Source organism: Lissotriton vulgaris, chromosome 6, assembly GCF_964263255.1.
Source record: "Lissotriton vulgaris chromosome 6, aLisVul1.2, whole genome shotgun sequence".
NCBI classification, from domain to species: Eukaryota; Metazoa; Chordata; class Amphibia; order Caudata; family Salamandridae; genus Lissotriton; species Lissotriton vulgaris.
Genome location: NC_141694.1, coordinates 1,655,158,663 through 1,655,171,093, shown reverse-complemented (window position 1 = coordinate 1,655,171,093; position 12,431 = coordinate 1,655,158,663). Strand labels below are relative to the sequence as shown.

Below are 12,431 nucleotides of genomic sequence, written 5' to 3'. Positions count from 1 at the left end.
TCTCTTCCTACCGTGGCTACGTAGGAAAGGCGCAAGTTATGCAGTGGTGTTGCGTAGGGCGACTGAGGCCCTCCACCTCGAACTCCCTACAGTGGCCATCAGGACAAATCTCCTGACAGAAATGCGTCAGCCGGCGGCATCCTCTTCGGAGCCCTTGCTGCCCTTTAATGACACACTTTTGGATGTTCTTTTGGGCACTTGGTCCAGGCCCAACACAGGGGCTCCTGTGGACAGGAACTTGGCCCGCCGCCGTCGCCTGGCTGTGGTGAACTCCCTCTTTCTCTCGCAACACCCCACGGCTGAAAGCTTGGTTGTCCAAGCCTCTGCTTCCCAGAGCACGTTCCCTTCTGCACCTCTAGATAGGGAATCCAAGAAGCTGGAGCCGCTTGGCAAGAAGCTATTTTCATCTGCCAGCTTAGGGCTGCGGTTGGTGAACACCGCATGCCTCTTGGGCCGTTATTCCCACTGTGTGTGTGACATAGTTGTGCAGGGGCTGCCTGCCTGTCCTCCCCAATCTGTGGCAGCAGGGAGAGATGCAGCTAAGTTCAGCATTCGTTGTGGGCTTGATACCGCCGACATGCTGGGCAGGGCGATTTCCACGACGGCTGGCACTTCGGTGGCACGCCTGGCTGAGGACAACTGGCTTTTTTCATGGGATGTCCATAACACTCGGGTTTAATGGCATTCGCCTTTTCGGCTACAAAGCAGATAGTGCGTTAGAGCGTTTTAAGGACTCACAGGCTATGGCCAAGTCCTTGGGCCTGTCGGCCGCTTGCCCTCCTCCGCCTTCTGCTTTTCACTCCTTTCGTGGCCACGGAAGGGTTGTCCCATTACTTTTGTATCTGAAAGAAACAGGTTAGTGTTAGATTCCTTACCTTAGAATATCCCCAGGCGTCAGACTGGATCCGGAAAGTTTTGTGTAGCAGTACCGCTGCGCGTCGATAGGCATAGTCTGCGGCTCCGCGTCCGTCATCGGCATCGTGATCGCCGGGATGACGCCGTCAGAGTACTTAGACGCCGCCCTCGAGCGCTGACGTCAGTTCTTCTTTTTTCCGCACCACCAAGCGCAGATCCAGGAAGAGCAGTACTCCTAGTCATTTTTTGACTAACTTTTTTATCTATTTTGGATTACTTCTCGAGTCGATACATCAACTCGCGGTGCAGGTAGGGATGCACGGGCTCAAACCCTGTGACGATTGTCACCGCTTGATGTCGGTGACCGACCCCCACCGTCGGTGCCTTTACTGTCTCGGGCCGAACTCGAAGGCTAGGTGGGAGCTGTCCCGTAAGCGTCTTGAGCTCCGGCAGTCGGCCCTGCGACACTCGAGGTCCCAGATTAGGAGAAGGTCGAGGGACCGGTCGCAGGGCCGCAGTCATTGCCGCTCGACAAGTCAACACCACTCATCAAGCTCCAAGTCCTCAGGTAAGTCGAGGCACAGGTAAGTCGAGGCGCTCTAAAAAGAAGTCGAAGAAGCGACATTGCTCTTCCGACTCCCCCCATCGCTCGCGCGATGCGGCCGGGGGTTCGAGCGACACCGCCCACGCGGCTCCGCCAGAGCCAGAAGCGCCACGTGTAGCTCCATATCAACCATTCCCTGGGCTGCACGCGACGCCGGAGGAGATTAGTGCTTTCCTCACGGCCATGAGGTCCCGCTTCCCTCCGTTGTAACACGCCTTTGGGCCCCGCGGGTCCATCTGGGAGCCCAAGCAGGCCGGCGGCTCCGGCCCTGGCGCCGTCGGGTGCTTTGGCCCCGGCGCTCCTCAGGATCCAGGCCTGGGTCCGTGACGTCGCCGGTCGACCTTACGACCCCTCCGCTGGCGGCATCATCAAGGGTGTCGTCCCCTGACGTTGTCCCTGGACGACGTCGTCTCCGGTTCCAGCCCCGGTCCAGATCCAGTGTCGGACCGGCGCCGCCTGGCGCCGTCTTCGACTCCGATCGGTGAACCCTTCACAGACGACCCAGTTCCATCATTTATTCCTGACTATCAGGAGATGGATGAGGAAGAGGACTGGGAGGGGTCTGAGGACCCTCTGGCACTACAGTGCCAGTTGAGCCAGGACTGGGCAGACGAGCTGGGGGAGGCCAGTGGTCTGGACACTTCGCTCAACACTGGATTTGTCTCCCCTCCTACCGTGGCTACGGAGGAGGGGGCTAATTACAGCGTGGTGTTGACTAGGGCAGCCAAGGCCTTGACTCTTGAGTTCCCTGTCGCGGCCGTGAGGACTAACCTCCTCACTGAGGTGCTCAAACTGCAGGCAAGCTCCTCAGAGCCTCTCCTGCCATTTAACGAAGCCCTCACTGAAGTTCTGGTGGGCACCTGGTCCAAGCCCTCTACGGGCCTTCCCGTAGATTGGAACGTGGCCCAACGCCACCTCCCGGCTCCGGGCGACCCCAGCTTCCTGTCCGTTCACTTCACCCTTGAGAGCCTGGTGATCCAGTCCTCGACCTCCCAGACCGCATTCCTGACCGCTCCTCCGGATCGGGAATCCAAAAGGTACGATCAGTTTGGAAAGAAACTGTTCTCCTCCCTAAGTTTGAGTTTGCGACCTGTCAAAACCGCCTACCTTTTGGGCTGTTACACCCACTCTCTGGGGGATAAGGTTGCGGAAGTGCTGCCGCCGTGCCCGTTGGAGGTCCAGGCAAAGCTTACCCAAGCCCTAGCGGACGGACGGGATGCAGCACGCTATTCGATACGGTGTGAACTGGATGTAATGTATGGGATGTATGTGTCTTGTAAAGCGCACTGCTGCCCTGAGGCGTCGTGGCGCTGTAGACCGCTGGGGAACCCGTCCTGGCTATCCCTGTGAGATGGTCCCTACTGGGTATCTCCAAGGTGAAACCAGGCATCCCCGGCGAATGTGGGGGGCCATTGTAGAGATGAGGCAAGCTAATGCCCAGAGTTGCCGAGTGTGATCCCTGGTTAGAGTAGGCACCAAGGCGAGAATTGTCGAGTCCGCTGACCCTGGTCCACGACCCTGCCGTGTCGGGTATTGAACCCTGGTCCCAGGCCGTTCTCTGCCTCCGGGTCTGCCGCCTCTAACCAGTGAGCCACACCACTCCACCACGGACTCGCTGGGTAGGGCGATTGCAACGACGGTGGTGGTTCGCCGCCATGCCTGGCTAAGGTCCGCCAACTTTTCGGGGGATGTCCAAGCCCCCCTTATGGACATGCCTTTTGATTGCTGTCGCCTCTTTGGCGACAAGGCGGACAGTGCGCTGGAGCGTTTCAAGGACTCCAGGGCTACGGCCAAGTCCTTGGGCCTCGGCCAACGCCAGCAAACTTCTGACTTTCGCCCCTTTCGTGGCCAAGGAAGGGGCGCCCCCAAATGTCCAGCTAGCCACAGGCCGCAGAACCAACCTCAACGCGGACTTGGTAACCGCTGTGGCGGTGCTGGGGGACAACAGCAAGGTCAGTCCACATCCGCCCCTGCAGCATCTGCCTCAAAGTCCTCCTAGTCCGAGCTTTCAGGCCCATTCGATGCCAGTGGGGGCCAGGGTTTGCCATCACCTCCTCCACTGACATACCTTCACATTGGACAGGTGGGTGCTGCAAATCATCTGAAGGGGCTACTCCCTCCTCTTCGAGGCGACCAGTCCAGCCATGCCACCACAGTACCACCGCATGTCGGGGATCACTTGCAACTTCTGTAGGAGGAATTTACGGCCCTCTTGGCCAAGGAGGCCATCGAGCGCGTTCCTGGGCCAGAAGTAGGACGTGGTTGCTATTCCCACTACTCTCTGGTACCCAAGAAGAGCAAAGGAGTCCTACGCCCTATCTTGGACCTACAGAGCATCAACGGCTTCCTCCGGAAGGAGAAGTTCAAGATGCTGACTTTGTCTCAGGTCCTAGCTGCCCTGGACCCGGAAGACTGGATGGTAGCGTTGGACTTGCAGGATGCGTATTTCCACATCCCCGTCCTGCCGACCCACCGGCGTTACCTGCGGTTCACAGTAGGCCACGAGCACTTGGTTTACCGTGCTCCTCTTCGGCCTTACCAGCGCCCCACGGGTGTTCACGAAAGTGATGGAGGTGGTCGCAGCTCATCTGCGCAGATTAGGAGTTTCAGTCTTCCCCTATTTCTGCGATTGTTTGTTGAAGGCGGGCTCGCCTCAGACAGTTGTCTCCCACCTCCAGACTACAGCCGACCTCCTGCACTCGCTGGGGTTCTCCGTCAACGTGCCGAAGTCACACCTGTGCCCCTCTCAGAAGCTCCTTTACATTGGAGCAGTTCTGGATTCAGCTCAGTTTCGGGTTTATCCCCCCGAACAGCGGGTTTGGGATATTCAGGCTCTGATTCCGATCTTTCTGCCTTTATCGCGAGTCTCGGTCAGGTTGACGCTAAGGCTCCTGGGGCTGATGGCCTCCTGCATCCTTCTGGCGCATCACGCCAGGTGGTGGATGCGGACTCTGCAGTGGGACTGAAGTTTCAGTGGGCACAGAATCAGGGCAACCTGACCGACCACGTCCTGATCTTGGAGGGCACTGCGAGACAGTTGCAGTGGTGGGTCACGGACCGCGATTGGGTCAGCGGCAGATCTCTCTCCCTACCCCAACCGGAGCACGAAGTGGTGACAGATGCGTCCCTCCTGGAATGGGGAGGCCACATGGGAGAGAGGGAGATCAGAGGCCTCTGGTCTCCGGCGGAGTTCCTGCTCCACATCAACCTTCTGGAGCTGCGGGTGATCCGGCTTGCACTGAAAGCATTCCTTCCCTCTGTCCGGGGAAGGGTAATGCAGGTGTTCACGGACAACACCACCGCCATGTGGTACTGCAACAAACAGGGTGGGGTGGGGTCGTGGACCCTTTGTCAGGAGGCTCTGCGCCTCTGGCATTGGCTGGAACACCAGAGCGTCACCCTGGTGGTTCAACACTTGGCAGGTTCCCTGAACGCCAGGGTGGACGAACTCAGCCGCCGGTGCATGATGGATAACGGATGGCATCTGAACTCGGACGTGGCGCAAGGCCTGTTTCAGCAGTGGGGAGAACCTTGGTTAGATCTATTCTCCACCGCAGAGAACGCGCAATGTCATCAGTTCTGCGTGTTGGAATTTCCAAGGCGGTACTCGCTCGGAGACGCTTTTTGTCGTGAGTGGAGCTGCGTTCGGTTGTACACCTTTCCGCCTATACCACTTCTGCCCCGAGTGCTGAAGAAGATCCGGCACGACCGGGCCCAAGTCATCCTTGTGGCTCCGGACTGCGCATGAAGATACTGGTATCCCGAGCTACTCAGCATATCAGTCGATCCCCCGATTCGTCTGCCTCTTCAGGAGGACCTTCTGTCGCAGCAGCAGGGGACGGTCCTCCAAACTAACCTGTCCAGTCTCCACCTACATGCGTGGAGATTGAGCGGCGGCAGTTGAGGCCGTTTGACTTGCCTCCTGAAGTCTGTGATGTGATTCTGGCAGCCAGGCGTCCCTCCACAAAATCGGTATACGCCTGCAGGTGGAACAAATTTGTGGCATGGTGCACAGCAAAGGCTGTCGATCCTCTCTCTGCCCCCCTTTCGGAGGTTCTCCTCTGGCCCAGCAGGGCTCTGCTCTGGGCACTGTCAAAGGCTACCTCTCTGCCATTTCAACCTTCTTGAGGCTGCCTAATCAGCCTTCTCTTTTCAAGTCCCCGGTTGTAAATAGATTTCTTAAAGGCATCACGCACATGTTTCCTCCTGTTCCTTTCGTGATGCCTCAATGGGACTTGAACCTTGTTCTGACCTATTTGATGTGCGCTCCTTTCGAGCCACTTCAATTGCCCTCTTCGTCTTCTGACCTTTAAGGCTGCATTCCTGGTTGCCATCACCTCTGCCAGGAGACTGAGTGAGCGCCCGGCTCTATCTTCTAAGCCTCCTTTCCTTTCTGTCCATCCGGACAAAGTTGTCTTAAGGACTCGTCCTTCTTTCCTGCCCAAGGTAGTTACGGCCTTTCACATCGGGCAGTCCATCACTTTGCCCACCTTCTTTCCGCCTCCGCATCCTTCCAAGGAGGAAGAGAGGCTCCACTGTCTGAACCCAAAACATGTGCTCTCGTTCTATCTAGACTGCACACGCCAGTTCCGGGTGGACGACCAGCTCTTTGTTGGTTACGTGGGCGCTAAGAAGGGGCAGGCGGTGCACAAACGGACCATCTCTCGTGGTTCGTGTTATGCATCAAGGTCTGTTATTCTTTGGCGAAAAAGGAGCCTCCTGTTGGGCTGCGTGCCCATTCCACTTGGGCCACGGCGGCTACTACTGTCCTGGGTCGGGGAGTCCCCTTGCATGACATCTGTCAGGCAGCTACATAAGCCTCGCTGCACACGTTTGCTAAACACTACTGCCTGGACAGCCAAGTCCGGAGGGATGGCTTTTTCGGCCGTTTCGTTCTCGAGGACTTTCTGGTGTGATCTTGGTTCGCAGACCCACCACCGGGGTTGGTAATGCTGGGTTATCTATTCTAAGGTAAGGAATCTAACACTAACCTGTTTTTTCAGATGCACAAGTTACTTACCTTCAGTAACGATATATCTGTAAGAAACAGTAGTTAGTGTTACATTCCTTACCGCCCCAACCATCCTCCCCGTTCTGAGAACCGATATCTAGGGTTAAGGACATCCCTTTCAGGGCCCTAGTTTCATGGCACCAGTGTTGGTCTCTGGCATGGCTCTGCATTCCTGGAGCGGAAAGCTATGTACAAGAACTGACATCAGCGCGCGAGGGCGGCGTCTAAGTACTCTGACGACGTCATCCTGGCTATCACGACGCCGACCACAGACGCGGAGCCACAGATGATGCCTACCGACGCGCAGGCGTACTGCTACGCAAAACTTTCCAGTTCCAGTCTGACGCCTTGGGATATTCTAAGGTAAGGAATCTAACACTAAGTACTGTTTCTTACAGATATATCGTTACCGAAGGTAAGTAACTTGTGCATCTGAAAAAACAGGTTAGTGTTAGATTCCTTACCTTAGAATAGATAACCCAGCCAGATAGGCCCAAGTTATTCTTGTGGCTTCGGACTGGGCTCAAAGAGCATGGTATCCCGAGCTATTCAGCATGGCCATCGATCCTCCGATCCAACTGCTTCTTCGGGAGGACCTTCTGTTGCAGCAACAGGGGTCGGTCCTCTGCCCGAACCTGTCCAGCCTCCACTTCCTTGCGTGGGGATTAAGCGGCGGCAGTTGACATCATTTGGCCTGCCTCCCGAAGTCAGCGATGTTATCTTGGCAGCCAGGCGTCCCTCCACTATGATGGTATACGCCTGCAGGTGGAACAAGTTTGTGGCATGGTGCACAGCAACGGCTGTAGATCCCCTTTCTGCCCCTCTTTCAGAGGTATTCCTATTCCTCCTTTCTTTGGCCCAGCAGGGCTCCGCTCTGGGCACTATCATGGGCTATCTCTCGGCCATTTCAGCCTTTTTACGGCTTCCAGATCAGCCTTCCCTTTTCAAGTCCCCTGTTGTAAGTAGATTCTTAAAAGGCAATACTCATCTTTTCCCTCCTGTTCCTTTCATAATGCCTCAGTGGGACTTGAATCTGGTTCTGACATGTCTAATGTGTGGTCCCTTTGAGCCACTTCACAACTGTCCTCTTCGTCTTCTCACTTTAAAGACGGCTTTCCTAGTTGCCATCACCTCTGCCAGAAGAGTGAGTGAGTGAGCTCCAGGCTCTTTCTTCTAAACCTCCTTTTCTCTCTGTCCATCTGGACAAAGTTGTTCTAAGGTTCTCGTCCATAGGTTTCTCATCGGGCAGACCATCACTTTGCCCACCTTCTGTCCGCCTCCACATCCCTCACATGAGGAAGAGAGGCTCCACCTTCTGGACCCAAAACGTGAACTTTCATTCTACCAGAACTGCACACAACAGTTCCGGGTGGATGACCAGCTCTTTGTTGGCTACGTGGGCACCAAGAAAGGTCGGGCCATGCACAAGCGAACCATCTCTCAGTGGGTTGTTCTGTGCATAAAGGCTTGTTATTCTTTGGCTAAAAAGGAGCCTCAGGTGAGGCTACGCGCCCATTCTACCAGGGCCACGGCAGCCGCTACTGCTTTGGGACAGGGAGTTCCTTTGTATGACATCTGTCAGGCAACTACGTGGGCCTCCCTGCACACGTTTACCAAGCACTACTGCCTGGAGAGCCCAGTCAGGAGAGACGGCTTCTTTGGCTGTTCTCTTCTTAAGGACTTTCTGGCGTGATCTTGGTTCGCAGACCCACCACCGGGGTTGGTATTGCTGGGGTATCTATTCTAAGGTAAGGAATCTATCACTAACGTGTTTCTTTCAGATGCACAAGTTACTTACCTTCGGTAACTATATATCTGTAAGATACGTTAGTTAGTGATAGATTCCTTACCGCTCCACCCATCCTCACTGTTCTGCGAACTGATTTCTAGGGTAAGGTCATCCCTTTCAGGGCCCTAGTTTAAGGCACCAGGGCTTAGTATCTTGTATGGCTCTGCGTTCCTGGCATGGAAAGTCGTGTACAGAACTGATGTCAGCATGCAAGAGTGGTGTCTAAGTAGCTGCCGAGACGTCATCTCGGCGACCACAACATCAACAACTGACTCGTAGCCGCGCAACATCAACTTACGACACGCAGGGGTACTGCTGGCGAAAACTTTCTGGATCCAGTCTGATGCCTGGGGGTAATTCTAAGGTAAGGAATCTATCACTAACTAATGTTTCTTACAGATATATCGTTCCCGAAGGTAAGTAACTTGTGCTTTAATTGGTTTGACTAATCATCTGATCTTGACACTATGGAAATGCCCTTTAAAAAGGTCAGAATTCCTGGCAACATAACAGTTAAAACACAAATTATACATCTAGTGTAGCATTTCCATTTTGCCAATTTAAGTTGATAAGCTGCTTACGTTGTGTACTTTTAATTTACTTCCCAACCACCATATTTGAGTTACATTTTACCTTCAAAGTTCACACAATTAATCAACAATGGGTGAAACATTTGATATATAAAAATATCGACGAGTTCAACCTCCTTTAAATGCTTTGTAGGCTGATTGAAAAACTGTCTCCTCTCAAATATCTAGTGTGTGAAACCTGTTGAAATTCTACATTTCCAATAGGTCAAACTTGGTTTTTAACGTACCTGACTATTACCAACCCTTTGATCTTTTTTGAATGGCTGATTCTTCAGCCATGTTGTGAATTTTAAGAATTTATAATGACCAACATTTGCATATGTTAGTAGAGGATAGTGACACGTTTGTTAGTCTTCACAATATCAGTACTTTTTCAATGGGAAAAAGACTCCCTTTTAACTGTTCTGTATAAATGCATTATTGACCCAATGACTGATTCTCGGCCTGGAGGCAGGCACGAAGACTTGGCACCAATACTGAAGAGGAGGAAGTAACCACAAACATGAGTAATGCGCCCGCTATGAGAGTACCAAGATCTCTCTCTAACAGACTAAGTGCAGAGGCTGAACAGTCACCTGGGGGGGCAGTGAATGTGGACACCACCAGCCAGGTTGAGGAATATCTTGGCCTTGAAGAAGTTCAACCGGTGAAGTCGCAAGAGCAGGCCACAGCCCCACCTTAACTCCTGAGGCCTTCATTCCATTGGTGTGTCCAGGTGCATTCCTTTCCCACGCATCACCTCCTCTTCCCAGTGCCTACCCAGACGAACATGAGTCGATGGATACTTCTTCCCCAACAAACCTCTTCTGCTGCCCAATCCTCTCCCCATGAATATGTCATTGGGTACTCTCAAGGGAGCTCTGAGTCCAATTGTTGTAAAGATCATGTCTTCCAGTGCCAGAAAATGAATTTTTTATGCTTTTATGTAAATGTGTAATGAATATGTCATGAAGTTATGATAAGCAAGATCATGTAAAAACACATTCAGTGATTATTTGGTGATTGTTTCATTTAGAAATTATTCCAGGGATGTTATAAATGTTTTGACTGTTTTTCTTCATAATTCCATTATTTTATTTATTTTTATCACTTGCTGTTAGGCGTCTTTATTTTAGTTTTAGGCTCTTAAACACATACAGGACAGGTTCCATTTTAGCTGCAGTTTCCATTTCAGTCTGTCAAGCTTATTTAACTTTGGCCCAGATACTGCATGTCATTATCTTGCACAGTACTTGTGAAAGTGTTAATTCATCCAAACAAAGACTTTGCAAACACTTAAGGTGACATAAGCATGTGACACGTTCCCTATTATCTTTTTTTCATGGCCAGAGAGTGAACGCTCTATATAAACATGAGCTAAAGATGATGCAAATTATATGTTTTTTTTTATAGAATCAACATACTTTTAAGTCTGTGTGATTATTGGACAGTCTATATCTGACCTAGACACTGCATTTCATTGTCTTTCTAGGAACCTGTGAAATTTTCAAATCAAGACAATGACATCGATAAAAACACCTCATGTGACTTCAGTCTGAGACGCATTATAAAACTCAAAAATAAATAATAAATCTATATTTTAAGGTCAGATTAGAATAATTCTAACACAAAAGAGAGAGGGGGACTGGGAGCACAATTAGGAAAACGAGTTCCAGTGCCAATGCTCCCTCAGATACACGTGTCTACACTGAAGTGGCAAAAGTTCCTCAAAGGTAGAGAGAAAGAGAAACCAAATTTTGGTTCAGGAGGGAAAGATGTTCCAGAGGAAGGAAGAAGTGCTTGTAAGTCACAGTCTTAGTTGGTTGGTGTGAAGAATTAAAAGTGAGTTCCTCCTTTTGTCTATAGTGCCCTCAGACACCCTTGCGAGTGTGATGTATCATCATAGGGTGTTGCTCCTCGTGTGGGTGGCACTGCTGTCCCTCACGGGCCCCGCAAGGGGGCTCTTTGGCAGAGATCTTTTATCGGAGATGCCGCAGTTTTGCTGGTGGGTGTGAGGGCCTAGGGGAGTTGAGTGAATTAAAATGACCAAACGATGCCCAGGACCTATCTTTATTCGAGGGTCCGAATGATCAATTAAAAGGGTGTGGGTCCTGGAGAGTCCCTATAAAAACAAATAATAGGGGCAGTTGTGTAACTAGCGGCTACTCACAGGATGGGTGCTCTGGTGAGAAAAGTGTGAAAGAAATGAGTCAACATGTTTCACACTCTCTAGTGGTCCCTAACAGATCCGTAGGCGCTTTGTCAGGACCAGAATAAACTTTATAAAAAATAGAAAAGTGACAGGTACCAGGCCTAGAGCCTGAGAACCTGTGGTACCTTATTCCTCAAGGTGTAGGGCGTCTTAGCGCTGATGGCTACCCATACTCTAGGTACTCATCCCCAACCTAATAAAGCACAGAATATAATGAGAGACAAAAAAACAAGCATTTTAAAAGCATACATAGTCTGTGCAAATCCTTCCTCAGATCTTCTATTGCAATGGTGAGTGGCCCTCTGAATAACATGCGTTTAACCAAGGTTCTGTAGCGAACGCTTGAATAAGGGCGTGCTGAACACGAGGGTGCTCTGTCTATGTACAAGACATGTGAGTAGTTTAAATACACGTATTCATATGTTCCTTGTCTGCCAGTAGTAGATGCAGTCATAGTGTACAGCGCCAGTGATGGACCAGGTTTCGGGTACCAGGGAACTCACTGAACAATGTCAACCGGACCCATTCAGGGAGGGGCCCCCACACACATGGGTCAAGCGTCAAACATAAAGAAAGTGAGATATGCCCGCACTATCCCAAACCAGAGGTAACAGTTGGCCCGGCTTGAATCCAAGCGGCAAGAGTGCCCTAATGATTATGCCAGGTCGACTATGTGCACATTAAATAACACCCACATGAAAGTCATGACATTAATGGTGGAGCCTACCACTTAGTAATGGATTCAGTGCTCCGTCGACATCCCATCGGTCGGAGGCAGGGAACTGTGATGCCAAAGAAGGAAGCATGTAAATACCTGAGATACATTAAAATGATGCCAAGAGCCCGACATAGTGTCGCTTCCCAGAACTATAGGTGTACTTACAAGTGTCCACCTCTCCGGTGCTCTGCGACCTACCCTTCCGTATTGGTATGTCGAGATGGTAGAAGTGTGCTCACTCCCATCCCTATATATCCAGAATGATTGGATTGGGCAACGAGGTTCAGCTGGGTCGTTCCCCATGTGATGACGTGTCACGTCGGTACTGATTAGAGGTGTGCACTGAAGTTCGTTGGAGGAACTGGGCATGAGCGGTGGCCATATTGGAATGGATAGTGGGGTGCGAGGTACAAATAAGCCTAGTAGGCAAGAAACTAGCACTACAGGTGGAAACGATGCGTAATATTCGGGCCCCACAAAAAAAGTATTTCAGAAATTATTTAGTTGTGTACGGTTTCCAAATGAAAATGCACTCAAACATTTTTTTATATATAAAATATAAATTTTATATTTAAGATATCAAATGTATTAATGACTCAATGGTCACATTGGTAATATCAAAAAGTGGGCGGTAATGCTCAAGACATGTGAGCAGGTGATGCTCAAGGCATGT

The 12,431-nt window shown here is 51.4% G+C and overlaps 1 long non-coding RNA gene across 2 annotated transcripts in view; it reads right to left on the bottom strand.

Annotated features, from left to right (window-relative positions):
• The window catches only part of LOC147709259 (uncharacterized), a 32,353-nt gene extending 20,328 nt beyond the window's left edge, over positions 1–12,025 (bottom strand). The window contains exons 1-2 of one of the 2 annotated variants that reach the window (XR_015296687.1): positions 11,924–12,006; positions 11,166–11,233 (exon numbers count right to left, since the gene is read on the bottom strand). This is a non-coding gene — a long non-coding RNA (uncharacterized LOC147709259). Of the gene's footprint in view, positions 1–11,165; positions 11,234–11,923 lie in introns of both variants that reach the window. The other variant, XR_015296686.1, reaches the window with a different exon arrangement.
• Positions 12,026–12,431: the final 406 nt, after the last annotated feature.